Here is a 9867-nt window from a genome sequence, read left to right as displayed (position 1 = left end):
TTGGGTTGCCGTTAGTTAAATATGTTTGGTTCACTCGTCTTTAAATTTATTTCTATATGCATCTACCTTACGCGGTGAGTATAAATCCCGTAAATTACCTTTGTTATGTTACAAAATTGTTGCTTATTGTCTTCCCCCAACATCCAGAGACACAATCTGAAATTTAGAAATCTATTTAAATCAATCAAACAGAAACCCGACCCATCGATCTTCGGTTAAAAAAGCTCCTTTAAAAACTTCAAATAAAACCATATGTTTACAAACGTCCAGCTTATTTCTTTCTCGTGGCCTTAAAGGGCAAACGGAAGCACACGTAAAATATCCTTGGGGAATTTTACACCAACCGCCGATCTCTGGCTTCCTGTCTACCAACTGTACATGTATCGATCCACCTCGGATGCGGCACTGCTGATCGATAAGTTTCGCTGTGAAACTTATTGCAGTGAGTACATGTGGTGATTGTGATGTAGATGTAGTGATGTTTAAGTGATTGAAATGCGTGACGGGACTGCACTCACAAAACGTGAATATATCAATAAATATTTGACGAACAATACCCTGAATATCCATGTTTAATTATGTATCCGAGGAAGATGGGTTTGTTTCCACAGCTGTGAGTGAAAGCTGTTTCAGTCTCTCTGGAAGTCAGGGAGAGGACAAAAAGGGTATAAAATGTTACAAAGCGCTCTTTCTTTGATTACGTTTTAATAATTTTTTTAAAAACTTGATATGTTTAATAAATTTCTTTGTTTCAATTACAACTGTACTTTATTTTCTTACACCTGTACTGACGGTCATGGGGATTGAATTACGAAACAAACCTGACTTGAATTTTTGTATTGATATCATTATTATTCCCAGTTAAAAGTAATATCATCATCATCATCATCATCATCATCGTCATCATCATCATCGTCGTCGTCGTCATCATCATCGTCGTCGTCGTCGTCGTCGTCATCATCATCGTCATCGTCGCCATCAGTTCTGTCCTCTGATTTGATAAAAGATATTCAGTACCATCGCCTGATTTGATCAAATATATATTTCGTTGGAGGCTTTACTTTTGATGCATGCCTTCCAGGGGAGTAATTTTGAAGGTCGAATAGTTTTAGTCCACGGACGAGAAAACATCACTGTTCAGTTGGTGACAAGGGGGAAGGAGAAGGTAAGTCACTTCCAGAGGTTGTCAGTTGAATGTTTCAGAACAATGCATATCAACATATCACGCAGAACAATATACGGATGAGCTGGTTCTACAGTGGGAGCAACGTTCCGGTGTCGTTCTAACCAGTGTGCGGAATAGTTTCCAAATTATACCGTTATGAAGCAAGATATTAACAGAAGAGTGATTGAAAGGTATATGTACAAGTGTGAGCAATTGTTTTTACAGTCAGTTGGAGTTAGCGCTGCAGCATGTGGAAGCCAGTTTACTACACACTGACGACATAGGGTGCGGTGTGTTGACGGGTGGCTTTCTGGGTTTAGTTGGGGCAGTGGGGTAGCCTATAAGGGTTAAGTTAAAGCGTCCGCTCGTCACACCGAAGACTCGGGTTCGATTCCTCACATGAGTACAATGTGTGAAGTTCATTTCTGATGTCCCTCGCCGTGATATTGCTGGAATATTGCAAGAAGTGACATAAAACTAAACACACTCACTGGGTTTTGTTGGTGATGCTATGTTTTGTTTAGGTAGTGGTAGTGGCAGTGGTTGAAGACGTTGTTCAGGTGATGGGGTTCAGTGGTAAGGTGTTTCTTGGTGGAATAGGTGTTGTGGACTCGTGCTAGCGCGGAGATGGTCCTCTCTTGACTTGAGGTGAAGGTTGGAGGCGTAGTGAAGGTACTGGTCTGTGTGGGTTGGTTTCCGATATACTGTGGTCTTGTTGTTGTCCTTCGGTACTAGCACATCACATGACCCGTGAAGATCCGGGTTAGAATTAATCTTCAGTAACCCATGCTTGTCGAAAGAGGCGACTAACGGGGCCGGGTTGTCAAGCTCGCTGACTTGGTTGACACATGTCATCGGTTCCCACTTGCGCAGATCGATGCTCATGATACTGATCACTGGATTGTCTGGTCCAGACGCCATTATTTACAGACCGCCGCCATATAGCTGGAATATTGCCGAGTGCAGCGTTAAACAACAAACAATCAATGAAGGTGGATCATGAACATGTCAGTGATTAAAGGCGACAGTGGGGAACCCATGGGGAGGCCGTGGGGAGGCCATGGGGAGGCCGTGGGGTTGCTGAAAGATGTTGTCTCGCCTGGTGAAGTTTGTGGAGCTGATGCAGGAGTGCATCAGTTTGTCAGTTTGTAGATGGTTACCTGGGAAGGGTGGATTTCATCCATGCGGTTTCTGATGATGTCAATGGCTTCGTCAGAGGTTGGCAACATCGTAGTTAATTGATGTGCCTAGTTTAATTATGTGGATCATCTTGCAGAATTACGAAGAGTCTGAGATGAAGAGCTTCCTTAGTTCTGCAACTTCTAAATCCTCTCAAAGGAGTCATATAATTTCCATTAGGAATAAAGACTGTGCAACTCGAAGCTCTGATTACTTAGTTTTTTCCGTTTCTACAAAACACAAACTACTTTTGTGTGTAGTGAAAAGGAAAGCTTATTTATTGCAATGTTTTCTTTGCACGTAGCGGTAAATCCATGCCAAAATAAATTGATATATTTCCCAGTGTGTCGCAATATATCCAAGTGTGTATAAATAACACGATTTTTTGAAGTACAGGAATAAATAGCCCATCAAAAACTGTCTTTTGTACCAAGGAGCCCCAACAAACCCGCTATATATGTACAACGCAGGTTTTGTAACATCAGACAGATGTAGCCATCTTAAAGGATTAAATCTGTAGTCTAAGATTTGTGGCTGGTTTCTGTGACATTAATATCCCTTCAATCACTGTGTCCATCGTCGCATCCACTCAAACCACTTACTGTATCCCCAAACCCCATCACACTGGAAGTAAACACACATTTGTCTGTGTTAACGAGAATTTCAATCAGCATTCGTGATAACGCGGTTTTACGCGAGATTTGCCTATACAAACGAGCTCACCGCTAGAGGGCACTCCATCTTATTCTGTACGTCTGCGCCGCTTGTTATTGTTCGAGGGTAATTAAAGCCAAAATCGATATTCATTGGATGGTTTCTCTTCATCAGCTGACCACAGTTGCTGGAACAGACGCGTTGTTATCTGACACATGGTCTATAACGTAGTCTGTGGCAGGTGCGTATTATAGGCCTATCATACTGTTAAGAAAACTTTCCTTGTTACTCCGCAAAGAGAAAATTAAATTAAGGGCGAGTGCCATGGCAATACATCTGAAAAAGGGTAATTTAGAAACAGCTACCATGGCAGACAGGATCCTTATCCATTTCATTATTGCTGATTGTAATAAATGTCTCACATTACCCTTAAATTATACCGCGTTGAAGCGGTAACAAAACAACCGAAACTGTCAGCGCTTTTAAATTAAACGTTTCCAGACATTATGTTTCGCATACACCATATCATTTAGTTTTCATTCTTCAAGACGGAGATGTGGAAAATATTTTGATCTGAATTGAAAACATTTATTGCTTTCAAAGATTGAAAAAATAGACTATTTTCCTTTTGTATTTTAATGTAGAGATACTTATTTATCTATAAATGTTATGCTTTTACTGATTTTATATTGTTGCTATTTCTTTACCTTAATTGAGTTAGTGAATTACGCCGCTTTCACCAACATACCAGCAATATCACTGAGGTTGATACCAGAAAATTTACGTAAGACCTCCGTTAGAGGATTTGACGGCGATCCCTGTTAATGAGCGAATGAGCTTAGTTTTACACCTATTTTAGCAATATTAAAGCAATATCACTACGGGTGACATCAGAAATAGGTTTCACACATTGTACCCATGCGGGGAATCGAACCTGGGTCTTCGGCATGACGAGCTAACGCTTTAACCACAGGGCCACCCCACCGTCCCCCATCCCTGTTGAGACCGCAATATTCTTGATGTTCTTGTAGGAATATATCCATTTACGACTAGAGCCAAAAGCGAAATTTTAGGATAAAATATTTGTTCGAAACAATACATAATGGTTGGGAAACAGATTCAGGTTTGGAACGCGTGAATGGAATAAAGAAATAAATAATATTGTTTTACCGAATATCAGTTTAAAATGTTTGCGAAGTGTTTTTAGAGTATAAACCATTACGTCACCACATAACAGTCTAATGCTCTTCAACCAACCCCTGAATCGTCTTAGTGTCTCATTGAAACCAAGCCCTACTTCGGATTCTTGTCTCCCCACGGGTATCAAGCAGCGGAGGAGCGGAAGTTTACAACTAGGGTCTTAAACTCAGGATGATCACACATCTCCAGCTCCGGAGCGTATGAATCGTCACGATGGTCGAACTGTATGGCGTGTTGATGGGTCAGTGTTTGTTGTTAAAACGGTGTTCAGAATAAATATTCACGAGGATTGTGGATGTTCTGACGTCAACAGCGTCAGGGCCGACGGCTGTAACGTCATCATCGGCATTCTATACCGCGCCCCATCATCAACTGCGTCCTCCAAGAGAAACTACAGTACACCCTGGTTATAATGCTACAGTTTGTCCAGAAGAAAATATGGCATCATAGTACATCGGCGCCCTGGTCCCATCCGACAACAGCACCCCGACCGTCTTTCGCCATCATGACATCCTTACCCAAGTTCGACAACATCATACCATGACCAAGTCCGCCAACATGATATCCTGACCAAGCCCGCCAACATGACAACCTGACCAAGCCCGCCAACATGACAACCTGACCAAGCCCGCCAACATGACATCCTGACCAAGCCCTCCAACATGACATCCTGACCAAGCCCGCCAACATGACATCCTGACCAAGCCCGCCAACATGATATCCTGACCAAGTCCGCCAACATGATATCCTGACCAAGTCCGCCAACATGATATCCTGACCAAGTCCGCCAACATGATATCCTGACCAAGTCCGCCAACATCACATCCTGACCAAGTCCGCCAATGTCACATCCTGACCAAGTCCGCCAACATCACATCCTGACCAAGTCCGCCAATATCACATCCTGACCAAGTCCGCCAATGTCACATCCTGACCAAGTCCGCCAACATCACATCCTGACCAAGTCCGCCAATATCACATCCTGACCAAGTCCGCCAATGTCACATCCTGACCAAGTCCGCCAACATCATACCATGACCAAGTCCGCCAACATCACATCCAGACCAAGTTATTTTGCCTTCACTTGGTAATTATGGTTTTTGACTATCTCCCAAGCAACCAGTACCGATCGCTAGATGGGATAGTCAGGCGCTGTGACGTGGTTCAATGTTTAAACCGTATCGCAAGGGGCGGTGGGGTAGCATAATGGTTAAAGCGTTCGCTCGTCAAGCCGAAGACCCGGGTTCGATTTCCCTCATGGGTACAATGTCTGAAACCCATTTCTGGTCTCCCCCGCCGTGATATTACTGGAATATTGATAAAAATCAATCTTCTGACCACTAACGGGATCGGGTGGATGGTAACTTTGTTGATACATGTTACTGTATACCAAATGCGTATGCTCATGGTGTCAATCACTGGATTGTCTGACCCGACCCAAACTCGATAATGTACAGACCACTGTGACATAGCTGAAAAATTGAGTTCGACGTTAAACATAAAAAAAAGAGAGTAAGAGAGAAAGAAAGAGTTATGACACGTGACACGAATCGTCACGGAAATATACGAGGAGTCACGAAGGGAAAGTCTCGCCACTTCCGGAACAATTCATCAACGTCTTTCGGTTACCAGTGGAAACCCCGTGACCTGGTGTCTGGCCAAATCGCCGGCGTCACTCTATCTGAAGATTATTAAATGTGATAAACTGAGATCCATTGTTTGCAGACAACCATTATGCGGTCCTCCCAGACAGACTCTTGAGGCCAGAGAGGGGTCGTCCAGACAACCCATCACATTACCTGCGTTCGATTATTGAAATCCCTGCAGCCCGAGTCAACCGAGGTCACGCATTTCTGGCAGCAAGGGTTGACAAGATTCGACCTGAGTTAATCAATGTCAAGCAAGAATAACCTATGGCAGTGCCCGAAATATAATGTGAACGAAATATTAGCCTACGCATAAAAATGCAACTTGGGGTATTTGACAAAATGGCTGCCAGGGGCAGGAAAACCCAACAGTCGTGTTTATTGGTACAACACTGGGGCAGATGGACACGTGGTTGTTTCCTGGGAATGTTCCGTTGTACGTTTTCTGTTCAAAGATGGTTGTAGGCAACCAAGGTAACGCATGTAGCATCAACAGACATGCTACATCATTACAATGTATTATTGATTCTAAACAGGTCAACGATCGTTTGCTGATTTATCCTGACGCATATCAGAATTCATACATATTTTAGATGACTAGATAATTATGTTTTATTGGTTTTAGTCCTGAATGAATCGATACATGAAACTAATTGAGATGCTTGATGGGCATTTAGAAGTTGAAAGGTAACATAACAACTTATGGTATGGATTTGCAAGTTCTGTAATATTTACAACACGACGTTTCTGGGCTACTTGTTGACCCTTCATTGAGTGAATGACAGAATATGATCACAAGCAACATATACAGTACGCACAGGAGACAAATGTACAGAGATCAGGCGGATTAAGTGATATTCCATCTCACTCATATTCTGTCAATTACGTGATGAAGGGGCAAGACGTAGCACAGAAACGTCGTGTTGTAAATACTATAGAACTTGTAAATCCATACTATAAGTTGTCATGGAATTGCTTATTACAGTAGGGGCTCCGTGGGTATGTGAAACAGCAGTATGTCCTAGATGGACTTACAAGTGCTTACATTGGCCAGTTTGACTCGTAATATTGATTAACACAGGTTCATTTGGGGCCTATGTCATTCGGTGTTTCGATCCCCGTGAAGATCCAGGTTAGAATTGATCTTCAGCAACAATGCTTGTCGTAGAAGGCGACTAACAGGATTGGGTGGCCAGGCTGGCTGTTTCGTTGATACATGCTATCCACTTGTGTAGATCGATGCTCATGCTGTTGATCACCGGATTGTCTGGTCCAGATTATTTACAGACCGGGGCTATATAGCTGGAATACAAATGTATTGCTAGACGCGGAGTTAAACAACATACAAGCAACACAGTGTTTCGAAATCTAAGACTACACATTCCGTATTAATTGCGCCATAGATTTAACTATACCTTGATTCGTTCCACAGATAAAATATCAGCTTCTTGGCCTTATGGATAAAGCATCAGCACGGAGAGCGGAAGGTCGGTGGTTCAAACCTTGGTCGCGTCATACCAAAGACATAATAGATGCGCTCTGCTGCTCGCTGTTATGGAAAAAACCGATGATTTTGGAGGCGGTCGAAGTACCTTGTCTTAGTGTGGTTTCCATGTAGCTTATTAGTGGGCTAGACCTGCTGGCAAAGCACACACACACACACACACAAACAAACACACACACACACACACACACACACACACACACACAAACAACAACAACAACAACAAAAAACACACACAAAACACAACACACACACACACACTCAACACACTCAACACACACGCACACACGCATATGCACGTGTGCAAGAATGGCAGGGGCGTAGCTTCCATTAAGAAAAATGATTGTTGCTAAAAATTGGTTTGGCAAGCCATCAATACTATCTAAATATAAAGCTTGGTAACCTATCGGGCTTACACTAAAAAATTGGCTTGCTACGCGCCTGAATGGACATCTGATTGTTCCCAATCTTTAATCATTTGTCTTAATTTGGTAATACAGGTCTCTGTGTGATGCACACCTTCTGTTGTCATGACAACTGCTATCACTCTTTAATCAAGACTCATGTTTTTGATTAAGATGACACGAAATTATGAAACCATCGACACATTCTGTTATGATGTAACATATGCAGGCTTCACGTGTGAAGGTATATTTACGGTGAGGGCTCCTTAGGGAAACTATTACTCCCCTCGTCATTCTGTAATGAATCAGACCGTGGGCACGACAGGCCGCCTACAGCACGACACGGGTTACTTATTGGGTGTTGCCAAGGCTGAAGTCAGGTGATCGTGTCGAGGCACGTCAGGGGAGATAACCGCTTGATTTATACAAGCATCCGTACACATGTGACAGGAGAGTGAGTGAGTATAGTTTTATGCCGCTTTTAACAATATTCCAGTAATATAACGACAGGGGACACCAAAAATGGTGTCACACATTGTACCCATGTGGGGAATCGAACGCGGCCCGTTGACGTGAGGAGCCAACACCACTGGGCTATCCCACCGCCCCTGTGAATGTGCTCTTGGAATACAGGCAGCCAGCCAGCCCGCCAGACAGACAGACATACACTCTTTATATTAAATATCGAACCGCAGATATTACTCATTTGAAATAATTTGACTATTTACTGTTATGCATATATTATTATATCTTTTTTAAGGATGATCTTCAACAATAGTAATAAAAACATCATGTTCTCCAGTTATTTGCAAAAAAATATTCCACTTTCAAGTTAATTATTCCTTTCAGTGTGATGCTGTCAGCAATTGGATCTTATCAAAACAGGAGAAATGAACATATTGTTAGTATGACTTATTTTCCTACCCAAATCTTTGATGCTTTTCATGACACTTTTTCCTTATGACTTTTTTCCTACATTCGTGTAGGTAGGTAGGTAGAGGTTAGTGTAACCGTACTTTAAATGATAGTCATTTTTAAACCAACAAACTAAAGCCAAAAGGTGTCAGGATTAATATTATATTGTTTCGGTAAATCGGTTATTTATAGCATAATGTGTTATTTGTGTGTGCACTTTGAGCGCATACCTCGGCAATATTATATAAGTCGCAAATGTTTATTACAGGTTCCAAAGGATAAGTGTGATTATAAACAAACTCGTTTCATAAATGGAAAGTCTGTTTGTGTTTCCATTCCTTCGTTGTGTGAATGTTTTTGACTATATCGTGTACGTTTGTAGGATACAAATATGTCGATATTTTTTATGAATGCAATTTATATATGGTATCTGAGACATATACTGAGAGAAACAAATGAAGGATCACAGGAAAATGCAAGTGTTCCTTTAATATATTCCAGCTTTCATCACCAGCTTTGTATAGGTAGGTAATATGTTTCTCTCAGCATATTTGTGATGATATGAGAGAGAAAGAGAGAGTCATAGAATGTGATAGAGAGAGAGAGTGCGTGTGAGAGAGAGTGTGTGTGAGAGAGACAGAGTGAAAGGGAGGGAGAGAGAGAGAGACTATGCGTGTGTATATGAAAGTGAGGTTGAGAGAGATAGAAGAGAGAGTGTGTCAGAGAGAGCGTGTGAGACAGTGTGTGTGTGTGTGAGAGAGAGTGAGATGGAAGAGAGAGAGTGAGAGGGAGTGTGAGAGAGATAGAAGAGAGTGAGAGAGCGATAGATAGAAGTGTGTGAGAGAGTGAGAGAGATAGAAGAGAGAGAGAGAGTGTGAGAGAGAGTGTGAGAGAGAGAGAGAGAATGATAGTAGAGAGAGAGGGAGGGAGAGAGAGAGAGAGACTATGCGTGTGTATATATGAAAGTGAGGTTGAGAGAAATACTAGTAACAGTGAGAGAGTGTGTGTGACAGAGAGAGTGTGTGTGTGAGAGGGAGAGAGAGAGTGTGTGTGTGAGAGAGAGAGAGAGAGTGTGTGTGTGTGTGTGTGTGAGAGAGAGAGAGTATGCGTGTGTGTATATTTCATCATTTATAATACTATACATAAATGTTTCTACTTCACTTCATGGATTACCACTAGTATGACTCTCAATCCTGAGAA

This window comes from Haliotis rubra, unplaced genomic scaffold (assembly GCF_003918875.1).
Source record: "Haliotis rubra isolate DU_JTF1 unplaced genomic scaffold, ASM391887v1 Scf182, whole genome shotgun sequence".
Lineage (NCBI taxonomy): Eukaryota > Metazoa > Mollusca > Gastropoda > Lepetellida > Haliotidae > Haliotis > Haliotis rubra.
This window is presented reverse-complemented; position numbering follows the sequence as displayed.